This window comes from Neodiprion virginianus, chromosome 7 (genome assembly GCF_021901495.1).
Source record: "Neodiprion virginianus isolate iyNeoVirg1 chromosome 7, iyNeoVirg1.1, whole genome shotgun sequence".
Taxonomy (NCBI): Eukaryota; Metazoa; Arthropoda; class Insecta; order Hymenoptera; family Diprionidae; genus Neodiprion; species Neodiprion virginianus.
The window spans coordinates 6,053,189-6,075,398 of NC_060883.1; the positions used below are offsets into that span (position 1 = coordinate 6,053,189).

General features: G+C 38.8%; 1 protein-coding gene across 16 annotated transcripts in view; it reads right to left on the bottom strand.

The window, feature by feature from the left end:
• LOC124308816 (leucine-rich repeat-containing protein 24-like) overlaps positions 1-22,210 on the bottom strand; it is a 129,034-nt gene that overhangs the window by 64,468 nt on the left and 42,356 nt on the right. The window lies entirely within an intron of this gene.

Here is a 22,210-nt window from a genome sequence, read left to right on the forward strand (position 1 = left end):
ATAATATTTCAAGCAGTTTCTGATTAAAAACTCACTGGTGCTTCCTCTTAATTGGTAATTGCTACACTGTAGGTAGACTATAAAACTTCCCCCTCTGCTGCCGCATGGAACGTTAATCTTTTCCTGTGACATTGATATTAACTGCTGAAACTGTTTATTAGCAAAAAAGTTTTACCGTTCATAATCCAGTTACCGAGTTATAAGAAATGAGCGGTTATACCCATTTCCGTAGGGTGTAAGTTAATTTCTCGATTCGAAGTGAATAAATTACGAACGGAAACTGTGAATACAAGGTAAGTGCATTCCTAAAAGTTATTCGGATCTTCAATAATCACAAGGACATCAAGAATTTCTGGGAACGGAAGTAGCGTCGCACTTTTGTGTGATCGTACGACGTATTTAGAGGAAATACAGAACCGTCTTTGCTTTTGAGATACTTATAAAATTTTCCGATACTTCAACTGTAACAAGGACACAGTAACCGTGTAAAGCACATCAGGCTGACACAATATCTATTCAAAACCAAATGATCGAACGGTCTAAATAAGGCTGAAGAACATGACAAGAACGTGACAACAAGTAATGCATCGATCGTTAAAAAGACCATTCCAATTACTCTGTTACCGCGTTTGAAGGATTAAATAAATCTCTATTCCCACCTATTACCAGGTTCGCTTGTGTGTTGTTGCAATTTCATTATAGCATGTGCAGAGTTCCGTTATATAACTAGAAAACACGTTGACGCATGTCACACCTTTGGACGGGTGCCAATTGCAGAAGTGCAAACGGATAGACAGAGAGGAAGGGAGATAGCATGCGTACACGTATATCCATCCGTGGTGTTTTTCATTGGTTGAATTGTTCCGAGCGAAATTTTTTAATCCCATAAATTACGCCGTGTGGTTGTCACGCACTTTTTTTACTTTTTTTGTTAAATGACTGGTAACACGGCCATAAATCTGACCGGAGAGATGATCGCGGGGCAACGAACGGACAGGCCAGTATACATATCATCCACTTCACTTTTTTCCCCTCGACTCGGTTTTTTCGATATTCAACCTTCTCTCGCCGCCATTTCGGGCCTAAAAACACAACGAGAGGAGCCGAAGGAAGAGGGAAAAATCTGACAAAAACTCTGCCCCGACTTTCGGGAACCGAAACGTGCGCGTCGAACGGACGGTAATAAATTCATCCGGAGATTTTCAATCCCAATTTAGCGAATTGAATTTCCCGCCCGCACCTTGTGCCCCGGATTTCCGGGGCATGGGACGGTCACATTGGTTCTTCGATTCATCCCCTTGCATATGTCAGGACGCAGGACGATCAGCAGGCCCGAGCAAATGAGAGACCGTTAAACGGTGACTCATCGATCACCATTAATGTACTTTGCACCCCCGTCTTCCTCTTTTCCAAGTTTTCATCCCGGATCCGACATTCACGGTGTGACTGACCGGGTTTTTGGACCATTTAATAACAACCAGCAGCCGATATTCAAAGGTCGAATTGAACCGTTTATTCCAGTCGCTTAACCATTGTTGTAGTCGTGGTGCAAGTAGACCAAGCTTTCTCGTTTTCACATGACAATGCACGTCATATTTGGGATTAATGTTAAGGTTCTGGCTGCTGTGAAAGAAGGACAAGATGCCGACAGTTGGAAAAAGATTTCTTCAGAATCGTTCCATAATTGTCCGTGCAACGTGTTCTGAATGATACTGTTCAATGCTGGGCTGTTTCAATCGTTTAGTTTAAGAGTTTTCAAATTTCAAAATTTTTTCGATCATTCTCGAAATGATCGCAATGGAAATTGCAATTATTGAGTACTTATTTGTTGAGAACGTCAAAGAATGTAGAACTACGAATGGGATTGAATATTCGTAACTAAAAGAAGTTGGTAACAAAAAAAAAAAAACATGGGCACTAACCACTGAAATATGTGATGTTTTCAAACACGGTAATTGTTCTCCATAAGTAGAAAATTATTGCCAATCATATATGAAGATAGTGAATATAAACACGCATGATGAAGATATAAGCCCTTCCCAGGAAAAGTCAAATCACGATCACCATCGAAGTGGTTTTAATTTTTGATATGAGTGTACAATACTACAAAAATATCCATAAAAATGACAGATCAGTGCCTTCATAAGTTTCTTGAAAATTCTAGTTTAGCGAACTAAAGTCGGCTCTGCGCTCTCCAAGGATCCATCTTCTTAATATTTCATCACCAAAAGTGGATCTCCAGTCAACCCTCGGAGGTCAGACTATAACAGCAGACCTTAGCGCCGTGATCCATTTGTGGCCTCAACCACACTTAAAGCCGTACCGTGTCCCAACTTTCGTAGGACTGTTCAAAACTAGCGAAGCGAAACTTCAGTGGAATTGATTTTCACGATTTTCTTTACGTAAAAAATAAATCAGACATTAATTTCATACGGATATATTCACGCCTCTTTTTTCGTATTTTCAGTCTAATTTTTGACTTGCTTGTTTCAATCGTGAAACTCTTTTTTACTAGAGTGGCAAGACATGATGTGACATAAGAGAAATGTATAGTTCTTCTAAATAAGTAATCTGGAAATTCATCCCCTACAGCAATGTATTAATGTACTTCACATGCTTATTTGCTTTATTGATTTTACCCTTCGAACTTCTTATTTTTCACAAATTTTGGTTATTGATCGCGTCAGCTAAATGTACCCGGTACACCCGGAGGTTTTGGATAAGCCAAAGTCACTTGACTACTCTCGATTTGCAGATATATACAATGCCTGAACATAAGTGTCAGTAATTATTTACGGACATTTTGTATTGTATTGTATGAAAACTGACTCACGAATAAGATTTTTCGTTGATAATTTAAGTTCAGGACTTGATATTAAGAATTTCAACCGAAATCCTGACGAGTTTATTTTATCTTGACCTTACTTTTCCATATTGAAAAGTAAAGTGTCATTGTTGAACAATATAGCCAGTTCATGAAAGTATAATGACCTTCATCCAAAAACTGCTGACACAATTCATATTGACGAGTAATACGATCACGTGATAATTCGCACCAGTCGAGTTTTGACGTTTTGCATCAAAAGCGCGGGGATGAATCGGTGTAGGTAATATTAGGGCACGTTGCCTGAAGCGCGTAACGCAGAGAAGGAAGAACGCAGCGAAGTGGAGAGTTTCGAAGGAAAGGGAAGTCGCAGAGTTCTATTTGTCTCTGACTCCACTTCGCAAATCCAATTACAGCAAATTGGCGACCCAACTTTCGAAACCTTTCATCCCGGTCACAAGGGAAGCAGCACCGGTGTTACCAAGGTGCGTTATTAACGAGGGAAGGACCCATTTACCCTCCTTCGGAATTTAAAACGCGCACAGCATCTGCTGCGTTTACGACCGTCGCTGGCATGTACCATGGACACGACGACGTTATCAAAACCCATCCAACTCTAGTTAGAAGGGAAGCTAGGATAACGTCCTCTGCGCTTACCTTGAATGAAATTCTTCGAGCTTAATGCGCCTGTTTTAATCCCTGATACCTTCATCGTAGTTCTTGCTACAATCCTCGAATAGTATAAGATAGAATTATATGAACAACAATTGTGATTTAATGCCGACATGCTAACGCTGAACTGGTGTGCTACTTGCAGTTAGACATTGAAATGCCAAACCAGTTCACCATTGCGGTTGGTGATCAAACATCGAGATGAGTTTTATGCCACCAGCAGCTCTGGTGGTACTAACGAGATATTGTTCATGAGAATATAACTGAATACACGATTTGCAATAGTCTAACATTCTGTGAAAGAAGTCCCTTGTCAATAACTGTAATCCGCACGCGGTATCGGTTTTCTTCGAATGCTGAAAGCCAGCGAAAATCTCGGAACTCGCTATTCAGATCCAACAGCAGAGTTCACCGACTGTTTAATCCACGACCACTCGACTCGAATAGTCAAGTTCCTCTAATTCCACGATCCAGTAGTCTTGGCAAGAGTAAGTGTTATACCTACTCGATTGATGGTTTCATCTATCGTCACTTTCAATGTTTATTGATCTAGTTTTAATGCATATGACAGTTAGACAATGTTGGAATAGTATCATTTTTACTTCCCAGTTTATTATAGTGAAACAATTAAATAACTTCTCGAAGCGCTTCAAGAGTACAAGTGTGTCGAGGAAACTGATGATACTTAACGCATTAAATATAAATTCGGGAGATTTCGAAAAATTTGTAATTGACGGCTACTGTTTAAACATCGAAAACCACATATCTCGCAATCAATTCATGGGCAGTACTTGGGTATGTCATCACTTGATATGTTCACTTTTCAGCAAAATTAGCTGGTTGTTATCCAATTAGATTTCGTAAGGCTCTAGTCTCTTCGGAAAATATAAAATTCATGAGAAATACTGTTTCGGTTTCTCACAAAGGGGTCTTTAGTCCAACTGAGGACTATCAGACGTAGTTGAAGTTGTTGAAATAACTGTAATTAATGAATTCCATGCTCCTTTAACCGCAGGACTGATCGCACTACGCGTAAAGCATTGTACGTAAGGTGACTGTACGAGTTATTGACATGTTTAGACCCAATTATGGACTCGCTTGTTTTCCAAAATTATAAATTTACAACACAAATCGCAAATTTTTCGATGACTAAAACCAATTACTTAAGAGTTAGATGTTACAAATTTATTTTTTGGTAATTTTAGAACTAAAGATCGAACAGATACAACCAAAAAAGATCAATAATTAGAACATGGTCCCAATACCTTATAGCTTGCAGAGTATACATGAGGTACCAATACCCGGGCGTACGTCATACACCGCGTTATCGTTATAGATGGCGTCCGGATATATATGTGTAAGCGAGGGGGATATGACCTAGGTCGAGGTAGACCGACAGGCGGGCACGGAATAATTAGTCGAGTTATCGCTTAACGGAATTAAGAGGGTTCCGAAATGGCGAACGGACGCTGGAAATCGATCCAAGCTGGTAGCTGCTGCTGATGCTTCTGCCTGCAGACTCCGGTCAGCCCTCCGGAATATTAGCAAGATGTTCATCGACCCGTCGAAAATTTGATGAAAGTCTGAGCGATGGCTGGCTGACCACCTCTCATCCTCTCCAACGTTGGGCTGTCACGTTAAGCCTTCCATGTGCACGGTGATTCCGAAAATACGTGGGATATGCAACCATGTTAGGCGACACGCTGAGTGTCCCGGGCGCATCGTGAGAATGAATATTTGAGCATCCCGTTGTGTCCAAATGACACATTTCTCGCACACCGTGCGGTGTTCACTCGGTGCATAAAATTTTGAATATACTGAATCGTGAGAGATATTATATTTCCAGCAGGTTTTGTTCAAAGTCGTAATAATTTAGTTCCTAAATGATATTCTGTAGCAACGTACTGAGAAAACATATCTCTGTCTATCTACACGAGTATTTTGTTGAGAACATTTCATTTCTCTCAAGTTTTATGACGAATAGTTCAAGAATATTTTTACTGTTTAGCAGCCATCACTTCTGTCTGAGTTTTCACTTTCTGTGAACGAAAATTCATCAACTTATTGAAAATAATGAAGCACATTTACCTTCAAGCAGTGTATGAGGCAGTCTTCAAGGAATTTCCTTTTCTAGAACACGTATGTAAGTTAAAATGAATTGAAAAAACGAGATTTTATTTAGGTTCCTGAAATTTAGTCGACTGAAATTCTGTTACCAGAAGTGCCGGCATTCTTATCAAAGAGATCCGTTTGTCCAAGTTTTTGGCCCCCAGTGGTTGGGAGAATATCGTAGCTGCTGAACTGGAATATTCATCTGAATGCATGCCTCAGAGTCCCTCGAGCATCTCAAATGACACGGATATGATCCAAGTTATGTGGCTGACATTTGGCACTATAGTGAACAAATAAATCAACAAAAGCTTAATGTTTTTCATCGAACTTGAAGGTAACCGTTGATGAAACCAGAAAATTCTTGTGAGAATATAAAATTTCACATGGCGATGATACTTATGAAAATATTCGATAGAATTCGTACAACCGAAAGCTTCGGTTTCGTATACTTTGTCCTTTAGTATGTCAGGTACTAAACTGTGAAATACAAAGTGTTTCTAAGTTAATGTCGCAGTACGTTGGATTGCCTACTATCGAGGGGAACAAATATCGGTAATACAGACCTACCGTTAATATAGATGACGATAACTCGGTAGATCTGTATTATCGATATTTGTTTCCCCTTAATTACAGGCAACCCAACAAACTACAGCGTTTGCTTAGAAACGTCCTGTATATTGAGGTTTGCATTGCGCGTCTCGTTTTTCGATCATAAGCTACCGGGGGAAAAACTCGATTTTAATCGAGTACACTTTTGCTTAAAAAGGATCGATATTTATCCATGTCGTATTATGATCATACTGTTATTCTAAGAATTGTCCAATATCCTTTAATAACAATTAGCGATATAATAATGTTGTACCAAGCTTCGACACCTTTTCATTCTACATCGAATACGTGCTAAAATTAACACCTTATTTATACGATATTCAGTCTATTGTATATTTGGAAAGATTTCCACGCTTCTTGAATGTTTCTTCTTCTTAAAATTCGCTGCACTGGCGGTGAAAAACTTGGGTGTTGATGATAATTTTTATTTATTTATTTTTTGCTCTAGTGTTTTCGTTCTAATTTTTTTCTTCATCGAGTAAACGCTGCAGAATGAGGCCAACAAATATTTGCCTTTCAAAGAGCCGAGGGGTTGGGAAAAATTTTTTCTAGCCAAGCCGCCGCACCGCCTCGACTGGCATGGCAGTGACGTGACGGCGGAAGACGAGGTTTGCTTTTGCGGAATATTCCACGCAGAGCACCAGAGTCTTTTGCAAATAGCAATTCAAGCACGTAGAAGCAGCCCGACGAAAACGGGGCGAATGGGAGGCGTCAGGGAACGAAGGGGAGGAAGAGGAGGAACCAGAAAAGGAAGAGGTCGTGTAGAAGAGAGAACGGCGAGTAGGAGGGTGTCGGGAGGTGGCTGACACAGCAGTTGGTACCCGGGTGGAGCGGCCCCCAATCAGGCGAGAGGATTGTCTGTTCAAGAGGTGAATTTTCCTTGTTTTCACCCATTTCTGCAGAGAAAAGAGAGGATAAAAAAGAAAATCGTAATATATCTACGAGGTGCGGGCTACAAACGTCTGCGCCCGCATGTACCGAGAGAAATTTCTAGTACCTACTGGTTACGACGCGGTACTTTACTAGCTTCGAGATCTACTGTAACCGAAAAATGTAGTTAGTAGGGAATAAAAAACAAGTGTTAAACATTTCTGTATGGAATTTCCCCACAGTGTTGGAAGTTTTATTAGGACAGCGAACAGTGAATCCACCGTACATTTACTGTTTCTTCTATTTACAAATACAATAAATTTATTCAACAATTTAGTAAATTTGAATTACTTTTCTGTGTTATTCTTATAAATTTTAGTACAATCAAAAATTTTTATTGTAAATTTAAAACAAATACGTAGTAATTTACGTTGCTACACCGAATTTGTAAATTTGCAAACAGATTTCGTTAATTGACAATTGTTTAATACAGTAAACGTGCAGTAAATCTACAATCATTATTGGCAGTTCAATTAGAAAATCTTGTACGCCTCACAATTTTCACTGTATATGGACACTCGTACTGTATTTTGTTGAAACTATAATTGTGATAATTTGATGTTGGTGCTACAATAAATTAGTAGTAGTAAATTGAACAAACATATTTAATGTTGTAATAACGAGAAAATGTTTTACTCAAAATTATAATGATTTTGGAATTCAACTATACGAGTGAATAGTAGGAAAAGTGAACGGTACAGACAATATTCTCGGATAATTAATTTTCTTTAGTACGCCTGATTTTTTTCAACAAAATGATGTCCGTGCAATTGGCTTGGTTAATTAAGAAGAAAACATGACAATTAAAAAAAGGAGATCATGGAAAAAGAATAAACTAAGAAAGAACACTATCTCTAAATTTGAAGTAAATCGGCTCAGCTCTTTTGTAGATATTGTGAGCACCGTTATACATGCCGCCGAGGAAACTTCTTGACTTTATTATCAGTAGCTACAGATTGATTCTAACACAAAAAATATGTTTAATATGCTTGATCTTACTTTTATTAAATATAAAAAAACCCTAATTAAATTGAATATCTAATTAATTGTTGAGTTATATAAATTTCTGAAATTTACCTTCTTTTTCGGCAATCTACTTGTATGCACACTTTGAGCTCGGTATTGTAACGACACCCATTTTACTGGAATTCTGTAGTATAAAACTATAAGATATAAAAAACATTTCAGCACACCTTCAGCGAATTTATTTCCATAGGAAACGCTAAACCCCACTGCATAAGATGGATGCGGTGGAAATAGGATAATTGAATGCTGATCTTGATCGGGGATTGTGCAAAAACTAAACGCCGCTAGATTCAGGAACGGGTTTCGGACCCTCGTGCAAAAACCGTGGCCTAATTTTTTTCCCCTGCGGCGGATAGCGCGCTGTTGTGATTCAGCGGGATTATCAGAGCAGCGATTCAAATCGACTTAGCCCGTTAATTTCATTACTGATTTAATGTGAAATTCCGGTTTTTTCATCTTTTAAATTTACTCTAATATGATTATATACACCATCATTTTGAGGTACGTTACACGCAAGGGTGAATTTATATACAACGCTCCCTTCTTCTAAGCTCGTTAATTGCTTTTTTATGAAGCTTAATTCTGCTCGATAAAACATTTATGTACCCATAACTTTTTGTTAGATTCGAACGGAGAAGCTGCGCATAAATATTTGCAACGTCAGAAGCGGAGTGAAATTTTTACGTAGGTAGAAATTGAAATCAGAAATAGATTCGATATTACTGCAGTAAATTTAGTCACGGAATTACCGTGTGCAAAAATTTGTGATAGCTCAACACGGATAATACCAGATATTTTCGAAATATTATATTTCAGAATGGCATAAAACATGGTAGGTACTGAAATCGTGCCGATTTACCTACATTCACGAAATATACGACGAAGAACTTTATGGGTACGTATAACAAATTCATTCGACATGTGTATTACGTGTATGCGAAAATGCTTCTTGTCCGATATCATGCATATGCGATTCGAATATTCACAGTATATTTTGAGAACATCAGAATATCCACAAGAGTATCATTTGAACCATATTTCAGCGGACGTTCAACATACTCTGACTGTATATTTTGGGTGTATGATATTCAAATAGCATACATTTAATATTTACAGAATAATCCCGAGATATCTTACGCTATCTGGGAATTTGGCTGTGTAAACTTTACAGGGATGATGTCACGTTTTTCTCATATCCCCCAAGACTACAAATTTTACTGCTCATGCAAACAGACCCTTATTTCATGCGTGTGTGCATTCATAGGGACTCCGTAAATACTGATTGTTCATGGTTTGGCTGTTTATTTTTTTTTTTGTGTTAGTCTTCAATTCACAGACTTTCAAACAGCACCATCCTATACCTCAAGATTACAAATTTGATTTTGAGTCTCAGGCACAGAGAAATGGAACAGCACGAATTAGTTAGTTGATGGCTCAGAGTCAATTTGTTGATGCACATTCCTCAATATGTACTAAGAATAACCTAGAAATATTTTCTAGTGATCATTTCGATACTTCTCGAGATGAAGATAGGTACCATTAATGTATTTACGATTCATCATATCGCCATTGCTCAAAGTTAGATTGTAATGAAAACTCGTGAAAGAATTAGTTCACCTAATGAGGTCATCATGACGTCAAAATATTCAACAAATGAACAAAATTTCGAAATTAAAACGAGACTCTGGACAGATAAGATCACCAAACACGTGCTGATTAGTTTTTTTTTTTTTTCCAACGAAATCACTTCACTAAGCTTGGAGAAAACCCAAGTACCTACAACGTGAAATCAAGAGTGCAAATTCACTGATTGATGATCCGGACTTGTACTAAACAGTCTGCAACATAGAATGCCGGGAAATGAAATTGTAGTCGTCAGTTTTGTGCAACGACAAAACAGGCGGTTATTCAGCGGCTTTTTTCCTCGTTCTACCTCCGTTTCAATTTCGTTTTGACGTATATATGCAGTATTCTCGCTAAAATGATCGCGCCGAAACTCCGGGCTGACACACAGAAATGGTAAATTCTTACAAGGGGGCCGCAAGATATTTCCCCGCGGGAAACCGTCGTCCCGGGATCAAGATTCTCTAGATCGGACGCACTTTGCCGGGTTATACATACCTGAGCACGGTTTTCCTCTCGACACGTCTGTTCACGTCTATCGCATGCGAAAATACATGCTTTCAGGATTCAGTGGCTACAGGTGTGTGAAAGTCGATATACGCAAATGCTTTCCATGTGCGATCTAAGTCCAAGCTACGGTTACTTCTGGTTTCGGGTGTAAAATAGTGTGGAGAAGAAAAAAACGCTTTGTATTCACGGTGTCGAGTTGAACAGAATGGAAATTCAGACGAGACATAAAAAAAGTCTCCCAAAGACTTCTGAGACCTCATGCGGTTCCATTTCAGGCATGCAAATATGTCAGAAGCTCCTGGTTTAGATATGAACCATCTAGCTGACGTCAAAAAGTTGGGCGTAAGACGTTCTTTTTAAACGTCTTGGTGAGTCGACTTGCGTTCGAAGATAAAGATAATGCCACATATGTTTTTGAGTCAAGTCACAGACCTTTAAGCGGAGCTACGTATTTGAAATACATAGTGGAAAAGGACATCTCATAGACTTCTTCGGTGGACGGTTGGGTCTCCTGGAAGTCTCGTTTGTCTGATACTCAAAAATTTCGTAGCGAACAGACTTCAAGTCCATCTTTATTCACGTACGAATCGGTCATCTAAGAAATAAGCGAGCGTGATTAGGAACTGTCTGATATCTTTATATCTTTGTAATTCAGTGTTTCCAATTGTCGAGTATTCACGAGAGTTTGATATTATACCAGGAACTGTAACGTGGTGGGATTTTGTCTATGAATGAGAACAAAATTGGATAATATCCATTTACACAGTTTTTCTGGCGTAAATCGACTGACAAAATCTATGCGCAATGATGTGCATTCAACGAACTTGGGCAACAATATCACGTTATGTCTATATCAGTGTCACGAAATGTGCTGTTAAAGAAAACCTTCGTCTTTGAAACTTTGAATAAAAATCATGTTCAAGAAGGAGAAAGAGAAAGAGAAAGACGTCTTTTATTTTGCATTCGTTGTCCTTCAGGCATTTTTGGGAACCTTTTACTCAAAATCAAAAGGCGTGTTTTGGAATCGGAGAAAGAAGGTTGGTTCGTTGACGAAAGAAGACGTAGAGCTACAGCAAGATGCCAGTGACTTATGGAAATTGGACAAATGATTTGACTTCATTAACAATTGTTTTGAGTGATTTCTGTTGATTCTTATCTTATCATGTGATTCTTGCTAATTTTCGGTACGCCCGATGATTTCCATAGTCTCCAAATGGTTTTCTAGCATTGTCAATGATTTTCAGTGATTTTCGGAACAGAAAAAATCACGGGAAATCGCAACAACATACTGTGAATCATTAAAAATTACCTCAAGCGTTAAGAAATGGAAATCAATACCTAAAGTAAAAGTCAAGGAAAAGCACATAGAATGTACATAGCACAAAAAGCACATAGAAAAATCTGTAGTAAACGCTTAGCATCGATGTTAGTGCAATGAAATCATTCGGGGCTTAGTGCGAGCCTAATTACATACAACGATTTCCAACTAGGCTAAGGTTAGTAACGTTAACGTGATAAAAGATCAGGGGAAAATTGTGATTTCTGAATGACTTTAATATAAGTATGTTTTGTTTATCATGGTTTATCAAATTTCAGACGATCCTAAAGGTGCCAAGTAACGATTTCTTCTAAAAATACATTGTTACAGTAACGTTACTAACTTCATCCTCATGATTTCCAACGGTTCACAATGACTTTCAACGATGAGAAATGGTTGTCTTGGTATAAGGTCACAATATTTATCATAGCAGTCTAAGTAATACTACTAAAAAGGTTTTTGGAATGAGGTCGCAATGTTGTTGACAGTAGATCCTACTTGAAAACGTACGTTGGAATGAGGTCACAGCTTTTTCGATGGTAGGTACCGTTGAAAAAAGCATGTTGGAATAAGTTTATATCAGGCCTTATCCCAGATACGACTGATAAAAGTATCCTGGAATGAGGTCACAGCGTTTTCGATAGTAGATTCTATGAGAAAAAATATGTTTGAACGAGGCCACATCATTTTTGATTCTAAGTACTACCAGAAAAGGTGTCTAGAGTCTTTCACAGTACGTACTACAGGAGAAAAGGTATCTCGAAAGAAGGTTGCAGTATTTTTTATGGCAAATACTATTAGAAAAGTTGTCTTAGAATAAAGTCACAGCATCTTTGATAGTACGTACTACTGGAAAGGGTATTTAGGAATGAGGTCGGAGTACTTTTGAAACCACAACAAAAAAGACCATTTTGTAATTAAACCACACTATTTTAGATAGTAGTAGTCTTTGTACAACGGTACTACATCACCTTTCACGATGGTCATGATCCAATCTTCGTACCCAAGGCTTTTAGCTACCACATCGATGATCGCTGGCTTAAAAAAACCTTTAAGCTCGTTCGATACCCTTCGATTCACAGCTTATATTCCAAACCGTTAAATTCATTATTTTTTCGAGTGAATGGTTGATTCTCGTATCGAGCAGATACGAAAGCTGTCCACGTCATGCGAATGGCTTGAACTACACGGACCATCCAAGCACAGTCCGACATCCCGATATCAGGTCTACTCTATGTGCGTCACATAGCCAGCCAGCCCTCGTTTGAAAGCCCGTCGGGAAACGCGGAGGCAGGTTCGTTAGCTGACGGTTGACGGCCACGGCGCCGCGACGGTGGCGTTAGAGATCGATCCAGGAACACCACGGGCGGCGTCGCGTCGTGCCCCTGCCGGCACCGCAGCCCGTCGTCGGCCACCCCGCTCCTTCTTTGTACGCCAGGGAGTTTTCCGCACTTGGTGATACAGCCTTTTGGACAAATAGGGCAGAGCCACGGCGTTCCGCGGTTCAAACACGCGCGCGTTTCGGGATAGTGGGGATGAGGATGGCCATGGAGTAGGGGGCGAGGACGGCGTAGGCATGTACGTAATACACCGAGAGGAGAATGGGACCGTCGCGTCGCGTTGTTAGGAACTTCTCTGCACGGAGTTTGTTTGCTATAGAATTTTTACTCGCCTTTTCTGAACGGCGCGCGGCGGAACGACTCGACGAGACGAGACTCCCGGAATCTCGAGTAGACGTCTCTCTGTTGGCGCCTCCACACGCACTGCACTCTTATACTGCTTCGGGGATGAAAACTTCTCTGCAGTCTGTGAGGTTTTTTGTATGCTTAGAACGATACACTTAAAGCTGCTCGAAATCGATAATGATACAGGTATATTTTACTGTTCATCACTTTTCGTGATTTGAGAAGAGTGTTGGTTACTGTCGAAAATCACTTGTTCTTATTTCGACGAATCTTCACGTTTTCGAAACTCTAGAAGTCGAGGAACATGTTTTTAGACAAATTTCAGTTTGGATGCCGGTCTGTCAGTCTGTCCGACAAGCTCCTGAAAATTTTAAACTTGTAGAATTTTACAATCAAATAATGGTAATGAAAACTTACCATGTCCCGTTTCATTTCAACTTCCGGTTCGACCGAAAATAAATTTATTTTCTATGTTGTATCGACAAACATGTACTTTTTCCTACTTATTACCTTTTCTCAATGAACAATTATATTTTTCACAACTGATAAATATTTTTTTTTGTTTAAATTTATAAATGTTACGTTTTTCAGAAACTTTTTTCTCTTTTGTAAGTTTTCTTTCAAAACTTTTTCACTTGGCTGCCAAGTTTTATCAGTTTCAGATTTTTCACTGGGCCGTTGTGGAGGTCATCGCGGAAGATTGTCGGACAGATCGACAGACTCTTTCCTTTTCACGGTGATGAAAAGTATCGCAAAAAAAAAAAAAAAAAAACTGTTATCCGGCTTGTTTCTCTCGTCATTTCGAGAGCCAATATTACAGCTGGTAGACACCTTGAGAGGAAAACTTTATCGACAACGATTCAACGAGCTTCGCATGCACTAATATTCTATAACGATCATATATTGAAATAAATCCAATAAACATCTATACACTGAAATAAGAATTCACAATTTTCACTTAAATTATGAACAAACGATTCATTCAGCTTCGCTTAATTATTTTTCAAAATTTCACTTCACAGTTCACTGTATCACCTCTGAAATTTCCATGACGTTACATGCTGATGGACTTGCTTTAAAGAATTTCTGATATTCGGAAGAATCTTTGACGGTATAAAATCAACGCAGCTGTAATAACAAGCTCATGTTATTGTGAAATTCTCTGGAGGATATTTAAATTTTAGCCCTGGAGGCTCTTGTTTAATAACTCGCCGACAGTATGAGTATGCAAACACCAGTTTGCGTAGATGATTATGGAAAATTACAGCGATGTCGCATTTCAAGCCACCACCCTCCATCAAATGGAAGGAAATATCGTATAATATCCTGTTCGCAGCAACGAGATCCGAAGCAGAGAGGAATTACAAGGCGTTGGAAAATATTAATAATCATCTTCGTCACGCGGCCAACGCAGATTGGTGTTTTGATTTGAATTGCGGCATTTGACGAAACAGCTACAAAATTGTAAACTCTCTGAGTGTGGTTTCTCTCTCAATTGAATAAACAAATAAAGTATTTTCAACATTATTCCTTTCTGTGAAACGTATATAAATTTTGAACTACTGGTAAATTCGAAAAATTAACGACGGAGCCAGGAATCGAACCTGGTATCTAGAGATGCTTTGCCGGAGCCTTACTCCACTAGACCACCTAGCCGCCCTGACTCTGATGTCGTTAATTCCTCTCATTACCAGTAAGTTCAAATTTGTTTTCTTGTGCTGTGATAGTATATGTGAATATAGAAAGTGTTCTTCCTCTTCAAGACACAGATTTGAAAGAATGAAAAAAAAAAAAAAAAAAAAAAAATTACCTCGTTATTAATATTAATATTGATGATGCATATCCGCATTTCAATATTAGACGGTCATTGACTGTCTTACGAGCTTCGCACCAAGAAGCGTAAGATACCATAATGTAAACACTTACAGACATTCTTACAAATCTGTGTCTTGAAGAGGAAGAACACTTTCTATATTCACATTATTCCTTTCTCTTCTTTTTCTCAAATTTCCAATTATCTGGTGGATAAAAATTCCCAACAAAGTCACAATTTAAATTTAACGAATGTCAAGAACGGCTTAATACTATTACCTCCGACTCTAAATTTTGGATACCAATTCCAGAATTACCCCCCTTGAAAATGGACTATACTATTTGCACAAGTGTAACGTTGGAGCTTTCACCACAATTTTTCTCTACGTTCTTTATTATAACTCAGCATTGATGATTACGAAACTTTTTCTTTAAGCATAAACGCATGAATGTTTCATAATTCAATCGCGCCATCGATTCAAAACGAAGAATTAGAATCACGGTCTTTACAGTCGTTAAGTTTTCAGCCTGCGTTCTTTTATAGATACCTCGTAATCCCGGCTAGACACGTAGATTTCATCCTTACCGTCTTTAATGGGTGTCATTATAGACGTCAATTCACGTCAGATACTAAGACTGATGGTAAGATCAGTTTCCTCGACGTATCTGTTGTAAAACATAACCGTTTCGATATAACAGATTGATACCAAAACCTGTATCATGCATTGTCAAACGGCATGTTCCATGTTAAAAATATAAACGTCAGGTATTGTTAGCTAACAATCAGCTATTAGATTTTTTGAATCACGTCTAGATTTTTTCGTAACAAACCTTAGTATGAGTCAAGCATTGTCTGGAATAATGAAGGTAATATTCTAACATTTGAAGCTTTGACGAGGCTCCCTCACATCAAGAGTAAAAGAGATGTGCTTCAAGTAGATTTTTTATGAAATGTGTTTTTAGGAATTACGGTATGAATACGGTACAAATCAGAGGATAGAGATCCAAAGGAAAAGGGTCCTGATTTAGTTTATAAAATTCCTTGCGACGATTGTGATAAATATCGTATTGGATAACCTATCCGGATTTTGATAACGAGAATTAAGGAACGTGAACGTAATATTCTTTCGGATTCGGAAAAACAAACAGCATTGTCGAGACACAAATTAGATGGAGAACTTAATTCAAGTTTTACAGATGTTAGTAACCGCTCTCCTGAAAATGAGTACAGAAAAAGTCTGATCTTGAAGATGTGTTACTAACAACATAATGAGTATGTGGTCTAATTATAACATTTGACTTTGGTTCTCTTATTTTCTCCTGCGACGTAAGGAGTTGTTGAAATTGCACATTTTATTCGACAAAAAATCATTTCGCTCTTTAAGAAGCTTTCGTCAAAAGGCCAAAATGTCGGCTGACAAATTCATTTGTCAATTCCTTCGCAATCAGAAACGTTCAACGACTAAGGTTGCAAAAAATTTACATACATCTAAAGGATTGGGTTTGATCGCAATATCCGTTCATATCCAAAAATAATGACATAAAAAACGAATAAAATTTATTTAACATATAGAATTTCCGAAATACGTTACCCAGTCAACCGTATCGAATAACTTTATATTAACAGAAAAATACGTTGGAATTCAATAAAAGTTTATTCTATACTCTCGTTAGATCGTCAGAAAATATTTTTATATTTATATTAACAAAATTTATTCTTATTGGCGATATTCAAATGTATCAAGATAAATATTTGTAATATTTCGTGAAGTCGCAACTATTTTTGTCGGTGCAGAATCTTGGTAAAAAAGGCCTTTTGGTGGATCGATACTATTGAAATTTGATTCATTATTTTGGTATCATGCGACCTGAAAACTGACGACATTGTGAAGAAAATCTGTCCCGCAATCTTTAAGCTTGACATGTGAGTAAAAATCTTCTTTTCGAAACTTCACCACAATCGGAGAGTTCCTGGGTGAAGTTTTCTTTTTTTTTTTCCTTTTCATAAATGTACCTAAAATAGAGACTCTCCGAATAATCGGATCCTATTTTTTCGTTGGCAATATATTTATTTCAGAATAATTGATTCGCATTTGTTAGTTTAAATGTAGGAATGAAAATAATCGGACCGTGTTTGTTAACTTCTATTACAAATACGATAATAGGAAAAGTCGTAATATGTGCAAAACGTCGTGAAATAATAAACAAATCGCCGAACTCTTTATGCCGAAACTACCAAAACACGAAACAACCGCATCGCGTTTCGTTTGACGAGCGATTCGCGATGAGAGATAAAAGAATAGTCGAAGATTCCTAATTTATCGACGTAAATTTCTAGCGGTTTCTCGGGACGGAGGATACGGGATCAGAGATACTTGATAATATAACCGTCGCGGTAGATCGATGGTCAGCAGAGAAGTCTGGAGCATCGAAAAGGTTGGAGACTGCGGTTGCAAAAAGGTCGGAAATCCTCACTGGCGAACGGTAACGATAAGACTTTCGGCTTGAGATAAGCCGTGCAGCAACGGATTTGGGGTTGGGCGATTCCGATCCTGGAAAAGGGATACGAAGGTACATAAATCGCTCCGCTGCGCGAAGGGCAGCGGTGAAAAGCGACGCGGACGGTAAGGTCAATGAAATTCGTCGGAATTCTAGCGCTTAATCGCGTAGCAGACTCGACCGACACGCGGCCGCCGGACCGAGAAGAACTAATTTATAACCGGGGTCGTCCCGGGCCGCAAGGATCCCCAGAATCCAGGAGCGGCGACGGCGACGGAGGGCGTCGCCTGGGACAACGGCGCCGTCCGACACGCGAAGACCCGGATCGAGATCCGCGCAGCGCCGCTACGCCGCTATCTAGGCGTGTCGGACGTTCTCGCGGCCATAAATCAGCCTCAAACTTGCGGGCGCGCTAGTCGGTAAAACAGGGTTCCTACAGCCGACGTGCGCCAGTTGGAATAACGCCTCTCGAACACGTACTAGGTATTGGAAGTGAGCGGAATCTTTTGTCACAGAGACGGTCCCCGTTTTTCTCGGTCACAGATGGCGCTGCGATCGCCTAAGACCCTCCGCTTCTGGGTTATAGGCATGAATTGTATATAACTATAGATTGGATGAATGCGGTGATGGTCGGCTACTAGTTTCAACTTGCGTTAGATTTAGGTGTATACAATTTCGTAATCGTGAGACTTGGTGGTTTGCCGGAAAATTTCATACAAACTGGCCGTAAATTTCTGAGATACTAATTTCAAGAAATTTCAATGATTTTCAGGACCTAAGACCCAGTTTTCCCGGAAAATTTTCCAGTTCTAGTAATTTAATAAGACCTAAATCGATCACCTTGTTAACTCTATATTTGGTTCCAATTCAATTCGAATTGATAAGAAAATATAATGCACGAAAAAGTTAGTGTAAACTATTTTTTTTTTTTTTTTCTTGACGCATGAAAGTAAATTTGTTACCTCGGGAAATCATTTTTACGAACAAGTCCAATAAAGACTAGGATGTACTTAGATTATTCAAAATTTTTTATCAACCCGAGGACATGATGTTAGTTTGCGATTTCAGGAGGAATTGAAGATTCAGGATTCGTTGGTGACTATCGATAAATCGATGGATGGCTTATAAATATAATTAACAGGTTTGACGATGGTTTTTAATTTCCAAATGATGAACTGAAATTCTATTGTTAAAATGCTAAGAGGATTGTCCTATGTACACTTTATGATAGTCTTTAGAATTTATCTGCTAAACAGTATTGCTCCAATCAAGAGTAGGAGTGATAGTCCTCAGAGAAGTGAACATTTCATAAGTGTTGTTCGTAATTTTATATGTAACATCCATTCCTTTCTCTTTTAATATCTGTAAACTTTGACGATATGTATCGTAGACTGACACTGACACAGCATAAACATGTTGCTTGAATTGTTCTGTCCTTCTTTTATTGTACATATGTACATTTATTTATTTTGCTGTTTTCGTTTTTTGATTGAAAAATGTTTGACGGTGTGATGAATATCAGTTTCCATTTGAAGTCTGAAAAATTACACGCAGCATATTTCGCGTGAGTTAAGCTTCCTTAAAGTAGGATGGATATGCCTATACTGCGCGAAACGAGGCGCAGGATCGTACGTCAGTTCCGCTCCAACCTTCGTCATCCATAATTTTATTCCAACGAAATAAGGGTAATGATCTGACGCCTCAACGGGCGGTGAAAAGCTATTGTTTTTTGAGATAAGCGGCCGGTTGCTGCACCGCTATTACACCGGCTAATAACTCTCCGCTTCCTCGAGTCCAGGGCGTCTATTTTGGAAATCTATTACGTCCAAAGCAGCCCGGTCATTAACCCCGTTTTTGCGAAGCCAGGGACCTGGATCTGCGAAATTACGCCTGGACATTCGGATGATTGGTGTTAATTGCGGGGTGAGAAGGAGAGAAAAAAAAAACTACCGCTATCCTCGCGTGTATAATCGACTAAACGATGTCTCATTTTTCGCCTACGGTTTCACTTCGCGACGAGGAAAATACCCAGAGGCATTGCAGCGATCCCTTTACACCGCAACCACGCGTTGCTATTCCGAACCCTTCGAAGCCCGCAATTGAGGTTGAGCACTTACGGCAATGTTGCAATTAACACCGATCGGTCTTTGGCAAAACACACAATGGGAAAAAGCTCAATGGTAGCAATTGACGGTATTGTATTGTACTTCCGCGGTCGAATGAACCATGCCGATAAAATTACTCTACCATCGTAGTTGGAGTGCTTATTATTTCGCGATCACAGAGGTTTTAACCCTTTCAGTCACAGTGGGATGCTCAGCTTTGAACGAAATTTTTGTAAGTCAATTTATGTTTATGGGACAGCTATCGTGAAACCTCTTTGGATTCTAATCGTAAGAGGTCTTCAACCCATAAAGCAAATCGGTAATCTACGAAATTTTTACTTTGATCAGTCATTTCTAACTGTAGTTATTTTCGGAATTTTAGCTATCCTGAAGGTTAAGAAGTATGGCTGAAATAAGTTCTTGTTCATGATGTCACACACTTGAATCTGATTTATTGCTGATTGTGGTGCTCAAAATGAAAGCTCAAGCGATGGTTTTTAACGAATTAATTAGGTATAAGAAGAACTTGATAAAAAATTCAAGAAAGCAAAAAGAGTTCGTTTCTACACCGTCAAATTTAATTGATTCAATCTTTTCACCCAAAGGTTCGGTCTATATCGTATGCATCAAAACAAAAATACAAGATATTATCGATAATGTATAATTATACAGAAAATCAGATATCGAATGTGTTTAAAATCTGACGTATCGTCTCGCACAATGTAATAATTGGCGTCTCAGTGTCATCCCTATTTGATAAACGATATTGACGGTTGAGCTTCGGGAAGTTCGTTTAAAAACGTAACTGAGCGAGAGGAAGAATCCCAAGATCGATGAAAATACATCAACGGCTTATTGGCACGGATATTATATATATATCAAACCGTTATCACCTCAATTCAGAAAATACATTCTACCCCTGAAACGAGATGTGAAAATCAGTGAAGCTGATACCGCCCAACCTGTCGTAATGCAAACGTCAATATTCTTCACGAGGTTTATAAATATAATTTTAGAAGCCGCTGAAGTGCTAACAACTTTACCGCCGCATTCACTCAATTCGATTGGGTAGATCCGTTCATGATACACGAATTTACAAGAATAATTTCACTTCGCAGATATGGATGACAAACTTACGATAATAACGACTGTTAAAATATAGAATTTTCAAAATTTATCTAAGAAGCAAAAAAAATGGAGATTGATTGGAAAGTTTCTAAACTACTTTATGTGAAAAACAATTAATTTCTTTTTATCGACATGCATCACGTAGTGGTTAACATCTACGGAATTCAATTTTCACGAAACCAATATGTGGCTAACCGGTATAAAATTTTAACATCGTACAGACGGAAGTATGATAATGTAACTTGAAACTCGTTAAAGTAGTTAGCGCTGAATGTTTGGTCAGAGTCGCACTGCAACTTCGTAGCAATATTCGCGTTCTGTTATTTAGACAAAGTGTAGGTGGTACGAAATTAGTGTAACATAGAGAGCACTGCCGGCCTTCCCTTGCATTCCTGCGGAACGATCCAACCGCCAAATGTTGGCTACTGCGGGCAAAAGTCGCTACTTTTCACTAGCAAAGCTTTCGTGGGGATTCCGTGAAATTCTGCAATCCGCTCGAAAAGGAGCCGCGGCGACCTAAAAGGTCCGGAAAAAGTTACGACCTGGAAGGGTGTGTCCACACATATTGAGTGGCCTCGTAAAGGGTCCGCGAAACCCCAATATCGTTCGCGAAGGTGCGTGGCCAGAGTCCCGTGTATATATATCTATAGAAACGAGTGCCAACCTCTGTCGTAAAAGGCTGTTAAGATTTTGCTACCGTGATCAAGGGTGAAATATAATATTACATTATGTAGGTACTCATAAAAGAGGATTCGTATCGTGGCAAGAAGAAAACAGGTATGAAACAAGAACACCGATACAAGTCTGGAATCCTGAAGTCCTTTGCATGATTTCTCCCGATGAAATACAACATTCTGTACTTCGGATACGATTTTTTAATTTCGCGAGGAATATCGTATTGCAATATCTATGCCAAGACCAAGTTGAAGGGACTCTTCAGAGGAAGCTCCAGTCAAGTTTTACGGGAAATGAATACATCTCTGAAATGATGCTACGTGATAGATTGTTCCTTTGGGATTCGATGATTTATGAGTAACAGGATCTAACGAAGTCATGAAAATCATCGAATCCCAAAAGAACAATCCGTTACGTTGCATCGCTTCGGATATATATTCATTTTTTAATCGAAATAGACTCGAGCTTTCTCTTAATGCAATCGGATTGTAACAAAACTGCGAAACTCCGCTGATAATCGCATTTACACGTCAAACTCAGCATCATAATACGTCGTATTCATTTCAGAAATGTAACAAACAGTTTCTAATTATGATATAATTGTACCCAGGCTTGGCACCTAAGTTCGAAACTGTCAAGTTTCTGATATGTTCAGCGTGTCTCCGTTGAAGTTATCAAACTG